General features: G+C 40.6%; 1 protein-coding gene across 8 annotated transcripts in view; it reads left to right on the forward strand.

The window, feature by feature from the left end:
- smash (smallish) overlaps positions 1 to 18,693 on the forward strand; it is a 321,926-nt gene that overhangs the window by 147,648 nt on the left and 155,585 nt on the right. Inside the window, exon 1 of one of the 8 annotated variants that reach the window (XM_067142674.2) lies at positions 18,149 to 18,264. The exons of the other annotated variants lie outside the window; for them this stretch is intronic. The gene's annotated coding sequence lies outside the window, so the exon portion shown is untranslated. Of the gene's footprint in view, positions 1 to 18,148; positions 18,265 to 18,693 lie in introns of those variants that run through there. 8 annotated transcript variants of the gene reach the window in all.

The following is an 18,693-nucleotide window of genomic DNA, read 5'->3' on the forward strand; positions in this document are numbered from 1 at the left end:
AAACTATACAACTAGTGAATCATATGGTGATTAAGATTTCCATCGATTTGAAGAGCATTCTTGGATTGTCTCCATACATTCCTTAGTGGATTTCTCTCCATTCTTCCCTTGCTCCTGATGACATCATTACTCTTCTACCCCTTCTTTATCAGTGAAAACTACCAGGGATTTTTCTTTCAGAGATATTGTGTCCATGTAAAATTCTCAATTTCTAGCGATGCATTGTGCCAAGTTTTCTTTTTCTCAAACGTTAAATGGCCCTTCCCTATACATTTTTCTTATATTTTTGTCGTCACATTAAATATATTTTGATGATATCGTACAACAACACTGCCTCATAAATCCTAGAGGTGGACCAGGTTTCTGGCGTGCCTTTATCTGTGTTATTTATGGGAGCAGAAAGGAGCCCCCTTCGTCGCAACAAAAAGTTTATTTATGAGCCGGCAAGCTCGGGAATTGTCAGTGAATTAGGGGATGTGGTCTTTCGGCTACTGGGCACGAATAATGGTGTAATAATGGAGCAGAAATTAGCCTTGTAACCTGCCGGCTAAATGGGAAAGGATCCTCATAACGGACACCGGTCGTCTTCTCGCAACTGTTGCTCGTTTTCGACCATCCTTTGTCTTAGGGCAAGGTATGGAATGGTTCCCCTGTGATGTGCCGCATTACCTGGCGTAGATTTATCCCGGCAAGATCAGGGTTAATGGTGCCTGTCTAGAACAAGCTTGTCGAGAACATTTATGACCTTACTGAAGGTATATACCATGGATGGTTGGTGTGTGTGCCAAGTGTAGTCCTCGCCAACAACGTGCAGCATGCCAGTTGTTACCTTGCAGTAAGGTTGAGGGTGAAAAGCTGCTGGCGCTAAGCTCCTGCGCCATCCAACAACATTCATTCAAACTGCTCCTCGGTTATGCAGCCAGTCTGAAATGCGTTACACAACATGGGCATTCCTGTTGAATTCAGGGACGGTTTTACCAGGACACTCGGTCACGTGTTCCTCCATCAAAGAGCTCATTGTAGGTAAATGGATGCATAGAATCCTGAACTGCATGTGAAAGAAGGCGCTCGAATTGCGGAGATTGATCGCAGTATGAATGCGCCATTAATAATAATGGCGTGTGGCTTCCGGAGAGGTCTGCTGCAGGTCTTTTGATTTGACCTCCGTAGGTGACCTGCGCGTCGCGATGAGGCTGAAATGAAGACGACACATACATCCAGTCCCCGTGCCAGGGGAATTAACCAATTATGGTTAAACTTCCCGACCCTGCTGAGTATCGAACCCGGGACCCCTGCGATCAAAGGCCAGTACGCTAACCATTTAGCCATGGAGCCGGATAATGCGCCATTGCCAAGCCCACAGTAGGATATAAGCACGACTAGGATTTTGATAACATGTCATTTTTTAAATTTTTTTTTTAGCTATTTGCTTTACGTCGCACCGACACAGATAGGATAGGGAAGGCCTAGGAAGTGGAAGGAAGCAGCCGTGGCCTTATTCAAGGTACAGCCCCGGCATTTGCCTGGTGTGAAAATGGGAAACCACGGAAAACCATCTTCAGGGCTGCCTACAGTGGGGCTCGAACCCACTATCTCCCGATTACTGGATACTGGCCGCACTTAAGCGACTGCAGCTATCGAGCTCGGTTGTCATCTTTTAATTGGTTCACAACAGACATTGCTAACTTGTACAGAAATCCTGATCATAGTTCCCACATCGTAGAAATGCTCAATTATTAGGCCATTATTTTTGTCATTTTTTGCCATTTTTGTATTTTTAGGTGATTTTCTTCTAAATTTATACGTCATTATTTGGTCATTTTATGGAATTTATTAGACTGTTTTATGCATTTCGAGTGGTTTTCTTACATGTTTGAGGATTTTTTTAAAAGCATTTACGCGTATGCTATTGGATATTACCGCAACTTCAAGTGAGGATGAATACGGAGACTTGACAATCTGACCCCAACTTGGCAGGTTTGATCCTAGCTCAGTCCGGTGGTATTTGAAGGTGATCAAATACGTCAGCCTCGTGTCGGTAGATTTACTGGCACGTAAAAGAACTGCGCGACTAAATTGCGGTACCTCGGCGTTCCGAAAACCATAAAGTAATTAGTGGGACGTAAAGCAAATAACATTATTATTATTATTATTATTATTATTATTATTATTATTATTATTATTATTATTATTATTATTACTTGGGAATCTTCACAAAGCTTTGTCAATCAGGGAACTAAACCTTTGTTCACTACTTCTTGGAAATGTGCACATTTCAGGAGAGACACTTCCAATTGCAGAAATCTTCCTCCTGAACAGTCGAGATTTTCTCCTGAAGACGCGGAGCAAAGTTCTCTGTGAAACGTAAAGAATTTCTCCTTGTTTTCTTGAAATGGCAAAAGCCCAAAAGCTTATTATAATGTCTGTAACATAAACGTAGGTTTTACCAACTCGATTAGTAAATTGATTGTAAAATTTCATTTAAAATGTAGGCCTTCTTCTTCTTCTTCTTCTTCTTCTTCTTGAGGCGCCTTCTCCTAGCGGAGGTTGGCGGTCCACATAGCCAGCTCTGGACGTGATGTTGCAGCATGGAAAGCATCTTCTGAAGTGCAGTTGTGCCATCTTCGGATGTCCTTCAGCCATGAATTCTTCCTCCTACCAACAGACCTTTTCCCCTGTATTTTACCTTCAATGATGAGTTGTAATAGCTGGTACTTCTCGCCTCTCATAATGTGCCCTAGATATTGGGTTTTTTTCTTTTTTTAACAGTAAGTAATAGTTCTTTTTGTTTCTTCATGGATAATATCACGTCCTCTAAAACATCAGGACGCACTTGGTACTGATTTTTTTTTTTAAATCCTTGCGCACCAGCTGTCTTGTGTAATTATGTATATAATTGTAAATTCTCAACTGTTCAATTAGATAATGTAATTACTATATAGTTACCAACCATTGACATTAGTTTTTATTACAAACATTTACGCTGAATGTTATAATGTAAATATTTTTAAAACTTTATCTCAACTGTTCAATTGAACAATGTAAATACTGTATAGTTACCAACCTTTGACATTAATTTTTGGTTACAAACATTGACGCCGAACACTACACCTTTTCTCCCTTAATTGTTATAATGTAAATATTTTTAAACTTTTTATTTTCCCATGATTGCGTCAACTGTTTCTCCAGAGCACCACTGCCGAACTCTACTATGTTAATTTTAGGCATTGGTGCTGACTTTTCATCTATAAACCTTTATGTTCAACCATCACTTTTGTACAACTATTTCCCATACTTAATTTTTGTATGTGTATTATTAATATGTATTAATTTGTACATGTCAACTACTAACCAGGTACCTGATTTTTTACCTTGAGGTGATAATTTGACTGATGATGCCCTCAGTGAAGGGCGAAACATGTCTCAAGTGGAATCAATAATAAATTCCTAATTTATAAATTTATATGTATTGAATAGGTGGAAAAAACAAACCTTTTAGCATCCTACATTTAATATCACGTCTCTAAATTTTAAATCTTACGAACAGATTTTTCCTGTCTAGATGAAGAATCACTGGACACAAAGCTGTACTTCATCTATTATAGTGATACACTCGGAATATTACAACTGCTGAATTCAGCAAAGAAAAACCTATGTATTTTTTTAAAGTTTTCGGATCATTTTACTGGATTTTGGCCATAATTTTATAGATAATTTTTCATACATTTTTAGATCATCAGAATCCTGACCTGGTTATAAGGCATTTGTCAAACACAGATAAATATTAAGCATATTAAATAAAATTAAAACACACCTACAGCTGTTGTGAAAAGTCACTATTTAATGAAATACACTTACCACTCTAGATACAGCATTAAAACTTTCTTTACGGACGTAAATTTAACATGTCCACAAATTTTTAAGTCGTGCACTAGGGATGAACTGGGAGAAAAGATATTAACTTACCTGCTGCTGAGATCGTCTTGCTAAATATCAGATGGTTTTTTCTTTCTTCAGGGAATTCGAATTTTTAAATGGACACCAGACCTCAGGAGGTTAAACGTATTACTTCTTCATCTCCCAGAATTCATGTGATAATCGACTTCCAATGCTACATGCAATTAATCTGTAGATTTGTACATTTAATTTAATGTATAATATGTAATGATTAGAGTAAGTGATTATTTTATAAAACAATACATCCTAACTCATTGTATTCGTATGAAGAGTGCTCAAAAGGCGCTATTTCCACCTTAAGAAAGTTGTGAAAAAACGCAAGGAAACGTATAATACAAGGCACATGCAACATACCTATCATTGGGTACGGTACTACTTTTAAAGAATTACATCTTTCTGGTCTGGATTGCTCATGGCATTCGATAGTATACAACTACTTCAATGCATGTGGACGAAAAAAAAAAATCGAAACGGAAATGGAAATATATTTTGACACTCCTCGTATTTCGAATGTGTTCTGATATATCGGTCCCCTGTTTTTCTCGTATGTTATATAGAACATTTCCAACGTAGGCCTACTCAAAGAATTGAGCATAAAGGCAGAATTTAAGCTTTCTAGCAACTTTTGGATAATATCACGTCTCTAAATTTTAAATCTTACGAACAGATTTTTCCTGTTTAGATGAAGAATCGTTGAACACAAAGCTGTACTTCATCTATTATAGTCATACACTCGGAATATTACAACTGCTGAATTCAACAAAGAAAAACCAAGAGAAATAGACTTTTAGAAAACGTTTTTGAAGAAACTAGTCCTCTTTCGAGGTGCTTGCTGTGAGACTTACTATACAGATAGTTAAAATGAAGAAGACCATGCCTACATATTTCCAGCATTTATGTACTAATGTGAACTATTTTATTCTTCTTTTTTTCCTGACCATTTTCCAATCATCTGGGATCAGCACTCATGTGGATTAAGCTCAATTTTACAGCTCAATTTTACAGCCGAATGCTCCTCCTCTCTATGCAGCGGGATATGTTTCTGTGGTGGTTGGTATTATGATGTGCTGTATGTGTGTATTAACACTATCACAGAAACACCCAGTCCCCATGCCATAGAAATTAACTATACGCAGTTGAAATCCTCAGCCGGGCCGGGAATCGAACCCGGGACCCTTTGAACCAAATGTTAGTATGCTGACCATTCAGCCAAGGAGTTTGGCGTAACATTTTTATTTGAGATTAGTATAAAACTGTTTAGGATTAAGAACAGATAGAAGTACACCCATACTTGACCAGAAAAATAAATACCTTCGAGTAGTTATGTAACGAGAAAATTTATTGGACTGTTAATGGATGACTAAAAAGTAGCATCCTAGATTCACATGCCATTTGAGATAATACCAATTCTGTCATATTAAGAGGACTGGGGCTCTTTCCGTGCTTTGTTAAAAGAATCACGTGTGTTCTCTCAGGCCATATTTGGTGTTCTCCTTGAAATTAATGCTTCATTGACGGAGACGAAAGAGTTTTTTAGCCTAGTTTAAGAATGTTGAAGTTGGCAGAAACTTCTTTCTTCGTGCATTCGCATCTTCACGCTGAAAAATCGAGGGACTGGCCTTGCTGCTCTTGACAAGGATATTTGCAATGCCTGTGCTAACTTTTTTTTCACCGGCCTCTGTAACTGATTAACTCCCTTGACAAGATACTGACAATAGGAGGGAGTTTATAAAGTATTAGAGCATTGGATAAATAATTCATGGCCACTCGTGCTTTGTCTCCACGCTTAATTGTTCTCTCCCAGCTTCTCTTAACACAAGACAGCCTTCCCCGTGTAAATCTTATGACATGCATTTTTATATGCTGCATGGTACGTTTTTGGAAGTAGAAATATATATTGTATTTTAAAGAATATTCTGTTATAATTGGTATTTAGTAAGCGTTCGTACCGTTTTGCTCCGGGTTAGATTCTCGGCTCGACTGATGGTTTTAATCCTGGATTGAGGATTAGAACGGGCTTCTCTTAGTCTCGTAAGACTAATTGATAAACTGCCGGATATGGTCACGAAAACGAATAGGCCAAGGATGCCATGTACACCGCGCGGCCATCTGACTGGGCAGCAGTAACTGTAACTTATATTATTGGTTTTACGTCCCAATAACTACTTTCACGGCTTTCGGAGATGGTGATCCCAAGGGAAGAGAATTATGCTCGATTCCCGGAGTTGCCGTCACATTAAACCCCTTCGTCTTATAAATGGATTCGTAACGATTGCTCAACGCTTTATCAGATGTTTCCTATCCATCATCAAGGATAAACTGGAACATTCCTTCTTCTTGCTCGCAGTAATGAGAAATGTCAGTAATATCCCCTACTTGCCCCGTGGTAATTAATCAGTCTCAGTTTTTTATAGGGCAACGTATACCTTGAAGACGGCCTTCGGTCTTATACCTGACAAGATATTACTAATCTAAATAATCGCAGTTGATATAAATGAATAGTCTAATTGTTGCATGTTCAATGAATATGCTCTTAACAGGTTGTATCCGTCGTTATTAGAGAATAGGTTAAATAAGCGATACTCAGCCTTTAAGAGATGATGGCGCGGTAAATTCTAAAGAAAAGTAAGATGAGGGCTCGGGTCTAATAGACTTGCTCGTAAGTATTTTTAGGATATCTTATACATAAGCTAGAAGTAACAGACATAAAAGTATCAAGAATGATTGGTGGTACGAACGAGCGAGAACAATGACAGGAAGGTACTCGGACAAACTCGACGGATGAACTGGCTTCGGTGGTGGGGTCATGTGAGACGCATAAAGGAAGATAGGATGCCTAGAAGAATAATTTACTCGGTAGCTGCAGTCTCTTAAGTGCGGCCAGTATCCAGCATTCTTGAAATAGTGGGTTCGAACCCCACTGTCGGCAGCCTTGAAGATCGTTTTCCGGGGTTTCCCATTTTCACACCAGGCAAATGCTACGGCTATACCTTAATCAAAGCCACGGCCGCTTCCTTCCCACTTCTAGCTCTTTCCTGTCCCATCGTCGCCATAAGACCTATCTGTGTCGGTGCGACATAAAGCAACTTGTAAAAAAAAAAAAAAAAAAAAAAAAAAACCCCAACAAACTTGGCCTTGGAAGGTAGGAGAAGTAGAGGGATACCAAGGCGACTATTGTTACACTCGGTTTTTAATGATTTAATGACGAGAGGTGTGGAACCAAACGAGGCCACAGTGCTGGTTGGAAATAGGAGTTTGTGGAGACGTTTAGTTGACCGATCAATATGAGGTTTCTTCTTCTTCTGCTTCTTTACGAAAAGTTGGGGGGAAACGGAACAACGGCCGAGGGCTTACCCATCAAATATAGCTTCTTCTTCTTCTTCTTCTTCTACTTCTCCTCCTCCTCCTTCTTCTTCTTCTTCTGCTTCTCTTTTTTAGGAAAAGCGGTGGAGAAAGAAAGAAAAAAAAAGAACCAGGCCTTACTCAATCAAATATAGCTTCTTCTTCGTCTTGTTTTTCTTATTATTCTTTAGTAAAAGTGGTGGAGAAAGAAAGAGAAAGAACAATCAAATATGGCTTCTTCTCTTCCTTATTTTCATCCTGTTTAGGAAAAGCGGAGGAGAAAAAAAGAAAAGGTATATTGACTAAGGGCTTACTCAATGAAATATGACTTCTTCCTTCATTGTTCTCAGAACAGCTGACGGTGGAGACCAGCCCCTCTACGTTTTCCGAATACAGAGGCGTAGAGCCATGATATAGCCGTATCCACCCTTCCTCTGCTCGGTTGGCCGGTCGGAGTGCAGAGCTGTCGGACCACGGACCAGCCATGGCCACTTATTGGCCGAAACCCACTCTGCATCCGCCAACGAGAGCAAACTATGCGCATTCGAGCTAAATTACTAACAGCATTTGCAGGCAGTCCAAGGGTGCATAAACTCCTTGGTTTCGTTTCCAGAAGAAGAATGAAAACCAATAAAAGTTTAATGTGAACAAATCATCCTCTTCGCGTTTTGGGACAGTATAAATTTAGCCTTTTATCGCTTAAAAAGTGGTTTACAGTTCGCGAAAAACGAAATTACAAAAGTACGTGAGCATTTCGCGAAATATTGCTATTGCGAAAATTCACCGCTCTAAATATAGTAGTAGTAGTAGTAGTAGTAGTAGTATTTATTCACTCATTACCTTGCTTACATATTTACAGGAGTCTGTTTCTTATGTACGTAACTCTTCTAATGACATTAATACTTGAAAAAATTAATCTTGTAACTAACTCTTACATATATTACAGTAGTAGTATTATCATATTAATACTTAAAATAAATTAAACTTGTAACTATCTCTTTCACACATGAAAATTATTATTATTATTATTATTATTATTATTATTATTATTATTATTATTATTATTACTATTATTAAACATAACAAAATCACACCAACCTCAACAACAGAGTCGAGTCAGGATATCAGTAAAATACCACGTAAAGTAAAACCTTGTGTTTGGTAATTTCTAATGTTCATTATATACAAAGAAATAATATATTTAATGATACCTGAAATGTGAGTATGGGTATGAATGAATGATAGGTATGATCAACAGCACATGGTGGAGCATCGAACAGAAACTGAATATGATGGATGACGTGATATTTTTATTTAGTTATTTCTTCAATAACGGTTTTATTATCCATGACAAAAGATTTAAGACACTTCAAACTCATTTTCTGGCTTAATGAAGTAATTTGTAAAGAATCTGAAAGGACATTAAAGAATTTTGGAATGAAGTACAAGAAATTACGTTTTGTTATGCTAAGTTTGGGTTTGTATAATATACAATGGTGGCACATCTTACTGCGTGTTGATTAGTCATGTTTAATATTCTCAATTATATTTTTGTTTTTGTTAATATATTTGTATATTTCAAGGGCATAGAGCTGCTTTACATCAAGTATATTTTTCCTTCAGCATATAATTGACTACTTGGGTATAATCTTTCTTTCTGGTACATTCCATTACAAATAATGTAACTTACATAGTAATAACATCACAATCGCGTAGAAATTCTCACTTTATTTGATTGACTGTAGATTGAGTGGCACAATGACTTTTTAAAACAAAAATAATGCTATTTGTTCGGGACGTCGACCTAGAAAGATCTTTTGCCCTTACTTGCACCATATGTGAGGAACCTGCGTGTATTTTGTAAGTGTAAAGTGTTGAATGTGAGTAAAGGAACGTTAAGGACGACACAAATACCCAGGCCAGGGATATCAATCATTTACAATTAAAAACCCCTGACCCGGCCGGGAATCGAACCCGGGGCCGCCGGGTGACAGGCGGATGCGTTGCCCCCTACACCGCGAGGCTGGACGGCACAATGACTTACTATTAGTTTATCATTCTATTTACACCGCCATATTCTTTTAATAAACCCTAGTCTCTTTATTTGTACTTCATATCCATTGACATTTATTTCAAGTTACTCGATAGCACTTTCTTGTCCCTTGAGGAAAACAGTGGCAAATCACATAGAAATTTAATTTTGTATAAATTATCAGGATATTGAAGTGTTTTCTTGAAGCAGCTACCTTTTATGGGAAACCTAAGGAATTTTGGCTTTAAAACAAGTCTTAAATTCGACGCTGCGCAGACGGTAGAGGTAAATATAAGAGTTTTGATTGTTATGCTATAAAAGTGTAGCCCGGTTAGTCGGTTGATGTCCTATGGAGAAATAATGGGCTTCAACGTAAAGTTCCTGCTGCAGTTACTACATTCTTTGACGTTGATCTCTGCAGAACGGTTCGTCCCAAGCCATAACCAGTCTCTGACAGTACTGTACGTCTAAATAAAAAGAAGGAAAGAAACAATGCGAATGAAGTGGGTTGCTGCTTGTATTGTCTTATAAAACAATTAAAATTGTTTGCTCTTCCAGTTGTCGGGCACGATTATGTCGCCAGACGAGCTTCAGACAATAGACAGTTGAATGAACTACTTCAGTTAATACGAGTGGTGCTCGTTTGAACGGAAGATTTTCAAATAATTATGAATATCTCTTACTCAAGTAGTATGGTAAAATTTCAAGCTCATTTATTTGTTAACGGAGATAAAATGAACACCACCATTGCAGCCTGTAAGCTTAAGTTAGCAACCATGAAAAGTTTGCCAGGCCTTCGATTTTTTCAAGTGAATTGCTAAAGGGACGCTTTTTTTATTACTTTTGTTTACAATTTTCTAGTGGCTTTACGTCGCACCGATACAGATATGTCTTATGGCGACGATGGGATAGGAAAGGCCTAGGAGTGGCAAGGAAGCGGCCGTGGCCTTAATTAAAGTACAGCTCCAGCATTTGCCTGGTGTGAAATGGGAAAACACGGAGAGCCATCTTCAGGGCTGCCGACAGTGGGATTCGAACCCACTATCTCCCGGATGCAAGTTCACAGCCGCGCGCCCCTAACTGCACGGCCAGCTCACCCGGTTACAATTTGCTTTACGTCGTACCGACACAGATAGGTCTTACGGCGACGATGGGATAGGAATAGGCTAGGTGTGTGAGGGAAGAGACCGTGGCTTTAATTGAGGTACATCCCCGACATTTGCTCGGTGTGAACATGGGAAACCACGGAAAAACAACTTCAGAGTTGTCGACATTGGGGTTCGAACCCACTATCACCCGAATGTTAGCTGATACCTAGGTGATTTAAACCGCGCGGCTACTTGCTCGGTTTGGAAAGAAGTCAGTCCCTGTGATCAATGTAGAATATGTACAGTACATTCTTTTCAATGGCGTAACCCTGTTTCCGCTGGCGGACATAAGTGTTTTCAGTGCATTATGTCTTCTGGTATGGGTTAAAACAAATGTGTTACTTTCATTGACCTGTCTGTCCGGCTCCATGGCTGAATGGTTAGCGTGCTGGCCTTTGGTCACAGGGGTCCCGGGTTCGATTCCAGGCAGGGTCGGGAATTTTAACCATCATTGGTTAATTTCGCTGGCACGGGGGCTTGGTATATGTGTCGTCTTCATCATCATTTCATCCTCATCACGACGCGCAGGTCACCTACGGGAGTCAAATAAAAAGACCTACACCTGGCGAGCCAAACATGTCGTCGGACACTCCCGGCACTAAAAGCCATACGCCATTTCATTTCATTTCATTGAACTGTCTCAGCCTCATCCATCCTTGGCTTTGTCAAGTGACTGAAATATGAGCAATGCTAGTAATGCAATTTCTTATGCGGCCGGTCCCTGCTATGAATGGTATGAAAATGTAGCCCTTAGAGTCAGTTGGTGCATGCATTTCAGTGGGCTTGGCAGACTTGGTGGGGAACGCAACGGAAAACTACCTCACTTCTCATTTACCTAGTGGACCTTTTCTGTGACGCCTCGGTCATCTATGACAGCTGATAGCGGAACTGTTGAGGATCCAACCAGCCTTCGGTCGGAGTACTATGAATAAATAAATAAATAAATAAATACACCGCCAGTCAAATTTTTTGAACGAAATTAATTTATTAGAGAATCTAAAGAAAATCACGTAAAAATAGTTGGCAGACTCAATACATTTTTAGAAGTTGTAAGTTCTCTGATCCTCACTCTTTCTCATGAAAAACAGAACATACTGTATATTTGCAGGCATAGTTGGCAAAAATGTATTTCTGCCTTTCTTTTCAAAATCCTCCCTTCACTGCTGTCAGTTCTTTTCTTCTATTCTAGGCATTCTCCGCACGAGTTCCTCACAAACAACTGTTTCAATTGTCCCAGGACTCGAGAAAGGTATCCCAAAGTCTATTTTCAGAATTGAGTCATTCCTTCCGCACTCTCCGATCTAGTTCTTCCCTTAAGAGTTCAATGGGCTGATCGGGTGACAGTGATGGCCATGTCATCTTTGTTTTGTGAGGAGATAATCTGTACATAATTTGGATGTATGCTTCGGGTCATTGTCCTGTTACAACACAAATCCACGCTCAATTAACCTTCTTCGCGATGGAAGTGTGTGCCTGCTTAATATGGTATGGTATCCATGTTATCAAGTTTTCCAGTGATTCTATGAAGTTTTCCAACTCCACTGCATGAGAAACAGTCCCATACCGTAACAAGCCATCCACCATGCTTTATAGTGGACATGATGCACTTCGGAAGCATCTTTCCTTCCACCGAACACCTGACAAGGATATTTCTGTCGACACTGTTCAGAGACGTCTTTGTGGAAGAATAGCGGCCAAGAATCACAGAATCTGGGCTCCTGAAGAGTGGAAGAAAGTGTTGTGGACAGATGAATCGAAGTTTTTAAGTGTTTGGACAGAGACGCCATGTTATGTTATGTTTGTTATGTTATGTTATGATCATACATACATACATACATACATACATACATACATACATACATACATACATACATACATACATACATACAGTCCGCGCACCTTTTATTGATATGTCTTTGTACGGGGTGTGGAGTAAGGGGGAGCTCTCCCGGTTCCGGTAATACTGCCGACTGAATGGAAATGAAATCTGAATTGAATCGATAATATGATTGATCGATATGAATTTTCTAAAGCTTTATTATCTTAAGCCAACAACTGTGTCATACACACATTATATAACATTATACAACATTTCTCGATGCGAATCTTGTTCCTAGCATGAATTCTACAGTTTGGCTTTGCTGTGTAATTAACAACATTACTAGTACGTAAAGTGTACGCCAGATGTCGCACAGCGATGCATAAGCGATTCATAGTTTGTGTTTCAAAGGTTGCCAATGCGAATCTCGAAGATAACCGAGGTCGACCGATTCAGCACTAGGGTGTCCATCTATCACTAAAAGGTGCACGTACTATACATACATTACAAAAATCCAAATTACCTCAAATCCATATTTTACATGTATTGGAAGGGAGCCACAAACATCATTTCTGGGACGCTGCAGTGTTTCCGAGACTGTCACCGCGTTCAGATTCCCAAACAAATCTTTAATTCCTGGCAACCTGGCCTTCGAACCGAGGGTGAAATTATTATGATAGTCCGCAACGACGGCTGATACTGTGAGGCATATAAGCACTGAAGACCGTGTATGACGATAAATACACTTAAGAAAATGGAAATTGTAACACCATGAAGGCATTGGTCGTTTGTGTTGATTTTCAAGATATGGAACGACGCCATGTAGGTATGTAAACGATCAAAGTTTCGGACCCATTGGATTGTTGCTACAAGTCTCCCCACGTGATAGGTCGCGGAGGAATCAACTCCAGTATACGGACTCTGGTGTAGCGTAGTTGACTTGCAGTCTGTGCAGTGAAGTGATCCCTGTCAAACATGCCTCGACGACAGAGAAGAGCACGCTATCAACAACTGTCGCCGTTTGAGAGGGCTCGGATAATAGGGATGTAGGCAGAGAAAGTTCGCGCCAGATAGCGCTCATGTACTACTGGGTAAGCGCAAGGCGATCGTCTCATGTTTCTCCCTGTCAGCTGCGAGTAATGTACAGAATGTGGCCGAGTTTTCTGAGCTAAAGCCGATTGTATCTTCTCTAATTTTACTCCAAGACTATATTAATTAAATGTATAGGTATATCCCCTAGTATATTACGGACGATTTTCAGCGTTTAAGCCTAACAGCTGCAATATGAGCTACGGACCAGAAACGCTAAAACTAGCGGGAGAAAGGAAGAATTAGTACAGCGGTAATTAGAAAATTCTAACACGCTTTATTATCCAAATAATGAATAGGAGTCAGCATGCCTTTGAGTACTGCGCATTGATCAATATATGTACGGCCACAAGATTTAAATCATACATATATATTTAAACACGCACTTGCTCCCCTTGCTTATAAACTTCGATTCATGTATTTCTTTTAAGGTTGACGGCTTACATGAAACTGCAGATACAGCCTTTGTCCACCACCAAAAGCATGTGAATATTCTTGAGTTTACCAGTGCCGGTTCCTTTGAATATTTGACCATCAGCCATAAGGTGAAGATCACTATCACAAATTTCCATCTGATGGATTATTTCGTATTTATAAAATCGGAAATAGATGGAGTACCTATTTCCAACTACAAATCATTGTGTTATGCTGGATACAGACTTTTCAGTGAAAAGTTTGTTTTGTTTATAAAAGGTTAATTTCAGTCGGGTGAAATTCTAAAATGCAGTGCTGTGAAATCCGAGTACACAAAACATAAGACCTATAATGTGAAGCTTATTTTAGGAGTACCTGGTGACATTATAGGAAGGTATGTGAACGTTTTGCTGGAGCAGGCCCCAAGGCATGTTATAAGCGCATTGCTGCTGTAAGCTACGCATTAGAGCACTTCCCCCAAACTGGTATTATTCAGTGTTCAAAAACATGCAGCCAAAATGTATAAACTTTTCAGCATCGCCCTACCAAACGGTCGAGGCCAGTTAGCCCTATGAAAGTAGAATGTTTGCCCTTGGAACAAGTTTTGCTATTATAATCTCAGTTGCACCAGTTATAACTCTAGTCAAGGGGTATTTTTGTCTGAAAGCAAGGGGGCTGTTTTCAAGGGCATTTTCTCTATCAGGCCAAATGTTCAATTCTTTAAATTGGCAGTACATGAAATTGATTCAAACATTAAATAATGGATTCCGAAGTTAAGGCCTAGTTCTTTGTCAGATTTGTTGGTCCTTAGCTTCATAACTGTCAAGAAGAAACACAGTATGAGTTCAAGAGGGAATTCTGTAAATTGTATCTTTTTTCTCCCAGAACAGCAAACACCAAATTACAATGTCGGACGTCTACAAATCCTGTATAAAGCAATATGGCATCAGGATTACGCATTGTTTGCTCAACAACGAAATTACCTGTAGTATTTTTTGAGTGCTGATGTCTTTGAAAATGAGAGCCACAAAAATGTAACATTCACTTCTTCCGGTATATTCACGACTTCTTCCCGTACTTCAAAGGAGGTGATTTCTGGATTTCTGCATATTCCGATATTGTAGGCTTATCGTGGTATTCCGTCAATTTTCTGGTGTATGGCCTCTTCCTTGCCTTTGTTCTGTTCGTGGTCCACGGAAAAAGCGATGGAACAGCGCCCGGTTTTAATCTTGATCTCTCACCTTTAAATACCAACGCATAAATTCGGCGGTTGTTATCAAAATGCATAATCAGTTTGTAGGTAGAAAATAGGAATTATTTCCCTTCGTAAATCGCACTTACCCAACAAAGTTTTCGTGAAGTCACCGGGTTGAAAATAATGGGAACACACTTTAATATTTTCGGTCAGATTCTTCTCACCGAAATGTTTCCTTCTAATAGCATGTAACCATATCTTTCTCATTTCTTTATTTTGTGGAAACTGGTGAAACGAAAATGAGCTTCCCTGATTTTTTCAAAGAGAAACACTGCAATAGCTCGGCATAGTCACGAAAATAACAATTTAAGCAACTTCAATTCGTGGATATTTAGCGGCATGAGTACACAGAAGACAAATGAAGAGTGAATTGCGCTTACCCAGTACAACAGCAGTGCGCTCTATCGGTGCTAGTTCTATACATCCCTATTGGGCTGTGTGAGGCTGGATTATCGCTAAGGACTGTCGCTGCACGTGTTGGCCGACAGGTATCTACGGTACAACGTGTATGGCAGCAGTGGTCAAATGCAGGTACTCACACTCGTAGACCTGGCACAGGCCCAGCGCGACAGACAACTGTGAGAGAGGATCGCCGCATCATTCGGATGGCCCGGATGGAACCCCATGCAACAGCAGCGCAAATTCGAACAGCTGTGGCACCCCACGTTACACAACAAACAGTTGGTAATCGCCTGCGCGCAGCTGGCTTACGAGCCCGTGTCCCTGCAGAAGATGTTCCATTGACTCCACAGCAGCGACGTGTACGGCTGGCCTGGTGTCGAGAAAGATCGACGTGGGTCGACGAATGGCATAGGGTCATCTTTAGTGATGAATCGCGCTTCTGTCTTGCCCGCAGTGATCGCCGGAATCGTGTGCGCCGACGTACCTGGGAGAGTGGCCGCCCAGATCTTATTGTCGAGAGGCACACAGGGCCAACACCAAGCATTATGGTTTGGGGAGCTGTTGGCTTTAATGTGAAATCACAATTAGTGCTTGTTGGGGGCACTATGACTGCTCGACAGTACGTTGATAGGGTAATCAATCCAGTGGTTGTCCCTATGACGGCGAACATTGCTAATGGGATGTTTCAGCAGGACAATGCCCGGGTTCACACTGCACGCATCTCCAGAGAAGTTCTCCACGACATCACAACCTTAGAATGGCCCGCCAGATCCCCGGACCTCAGTTCTATTGAACATGTGTGGGACATGATGGGTCGACAACTGGCCAACCGTCCTTAGCCACCCACAACTCTGGAACAACTGACCCGTGCAATGCAGCAAGCATGGGCCACAATTCCTCAGGAAGCGATCCAGGGCCTTATTGACTCCATGCCTCGACGAATTCATCAATGTATTGCAGCTCGTGGTGGGCACATTCTGTATTGTTGTCCAAATTTGCGGTCAGAGGGACCTGAAATTGTAATAATCGAATCACAACCGAACACTCTTCCCGCATGTTCAATTGCAGCAATGTAGCACCACTCCTTCTGGGTGTTGCAATTTCCATTTTCTTCAGTGTAACTATCACCACGCTCTTTGTGTACCGTACATCATTTACATTGTTCTTGCAATTGATTTAACATCTGTTTGCACAGGAAGTAACACTGTCAGTGATAGCGTTTGATTCAAGGCTGCGACGTCATTGTGGAAAGTAAATATTTGTAGACTTTAAAGTGCGGTAAGTGTGTTGTTGTGAGGGGGATAAGATCTGCTCGGGAGAGTTAGGTAATGTTCCGCTCGACAGACTGAGCTCAGAATGGCCATAACCATCTAAACTATAAATAAGTTTTGTTCGCAGAACGAATGCGTGATAGTTCAATTTATCTTCCATATGCGCATGCGCGGTTGGTAACTAGTTTGAAACGTGACGAGCTAATTTCCTCTGCGAACGGAAGTGGTTGGAGTCGTCAGCTGTTTTGAACCAACGAGCTAGTATATTCGAGCTCGTTCTGAGACAACGTGTTGTGTGTGACTCAGACGGTTGAGGCGCTGACCTTCTGACCCCAACGGTTCGATCCTGACTCAGTCCGGTAATATTTGAAGATGCTCAAATATGTCAGCCTCGTGTCGGTAGATTTACTGGCACGTAAAAGAACTCCTGCGGGACTGAATTCTGGCACCTTGGCGTCTCCCAAAACGGTAAAAGTAGTTAGTGGGACATACAGCGAATAACATTATTATTGCATAGTTCCCTTCGCTTCAATACGCACCACGCAGTTCGTGAGCTCAAGGAATATTCGGCTGTGTTTCCATGCACCGGACTTCAACTCTCTCCCGTTCAGCTCGTTTCCGCTCTGCTGCAGTCGTGGGTGGCTTTCTGGAATCACCGCCAGCCTCCCTATTCTCTCCTTGTCATTTTCGAAAGTTTCGGAGGTATTTGTTATCCATTTTGCGGCTCATCTAGAATTTTTACCACTTTTTCCGCCAGCTCTGATCTGGTTGTTGCGATATTTCGTGAACGCGGTATTGCACGATTTTGATTTAAATTTCAATCGACACAGAAGATCCATCCGAGTTGTTTAACACCAAGAACAGTGGCCTAGCGCAACGAGAGCTCGTTTGTACGCTGTCAAGGCCAGATGACGTCACAGGAGAGTGGTCTCAAATGAAAGAGCATGCACTGACGAAAGAAACGATGCGCGCAGTGCATGCGTGCAACGTATAGCGACGAAGTGATTAACATTTTAAATATTTAAATCGTAACGTGCATTTTCCTATAGGGACAGCCGGGAGAGATATATTCTGTGTCAATAAAAGGATGATGTGTCCCATCCGTGTGTTGTACATATCGTCCGTCAGACATGGCCAGACTAGGAGAAATAATTGCATGTGTTGGTTGAGGTGAATGATGAAGGTCAAGTTCGTCGAATGATTTAACAGTGTCCGCCAAATTACTCGAGCAGAGCCACGCCACACGTCGGTGAAATTAGCCGCGAAATCAAGATATACGTGATGCATGTTGGCACCTTGGTGTTGTTGCCAAGTGACCCTCTCTCTGACAGGGCACAAGAGTCGAACAAGCCAATTCCTAATTCGAGCAGCGGCTCTGGAAGTTGGCCCATTGTAGAGTGGGAGGAAAGTGGGGGGAATTAAGTCAGTGCTGTTGTCAGGGACTTCCGGCTATTCTCTGTGTCCTGCACCCAGCTAGTCGCCTTGTACAGGAACACTTTTACATCGTACTTCAAAGGGAACTATTCTGACAACCGGTGAGCGGTGTTAGATTTATCGAAGTCTGTGACAGTGTGATTTTGTGTGTGCTTTTGTCAATATAGAACATTGTAGGAAACAAAAATAAGGACGGTAATATTTGTAATAATTAGTTGTCGGTATTGCCATCATTTTTCCTGGTCCAATTCAGGTTGTCAGGATTAGAAGAGCTTTTTAAACCACTTTAAGAATTTCACTACGAGGAGAAATTGTAAAAGAGAAGTAGATATCGATACTAAATCAGTCACTTCACTTTTGTTATACCAGTCTATTTATTTATTTATTTATTTATTTATTTATGGCACAATGCAGTTCTACTCCGTAGACGGGGCTTAAAACACTATAATTAGACCTTAAGGCGAGATTCACGAACTAATATAGGCTCTACTTAGATAGTGCCGGTGTAGCCTACGTAGTACCAAAAATGA

Source organism: Anabrus simplex, chromosome 3 (assembly GCF_040414725.1).
Source record: "Anabrus simplex isolate iqAnaSimp1 chromosome 3, ASM4041472v1, whole genome shotgun sequence".
NCBI lineage: Eukaryota > Metazoa > Arthropoda > Insecta > Orthoptera > Tettigoniidae > Anabrus > Anabrus simplex.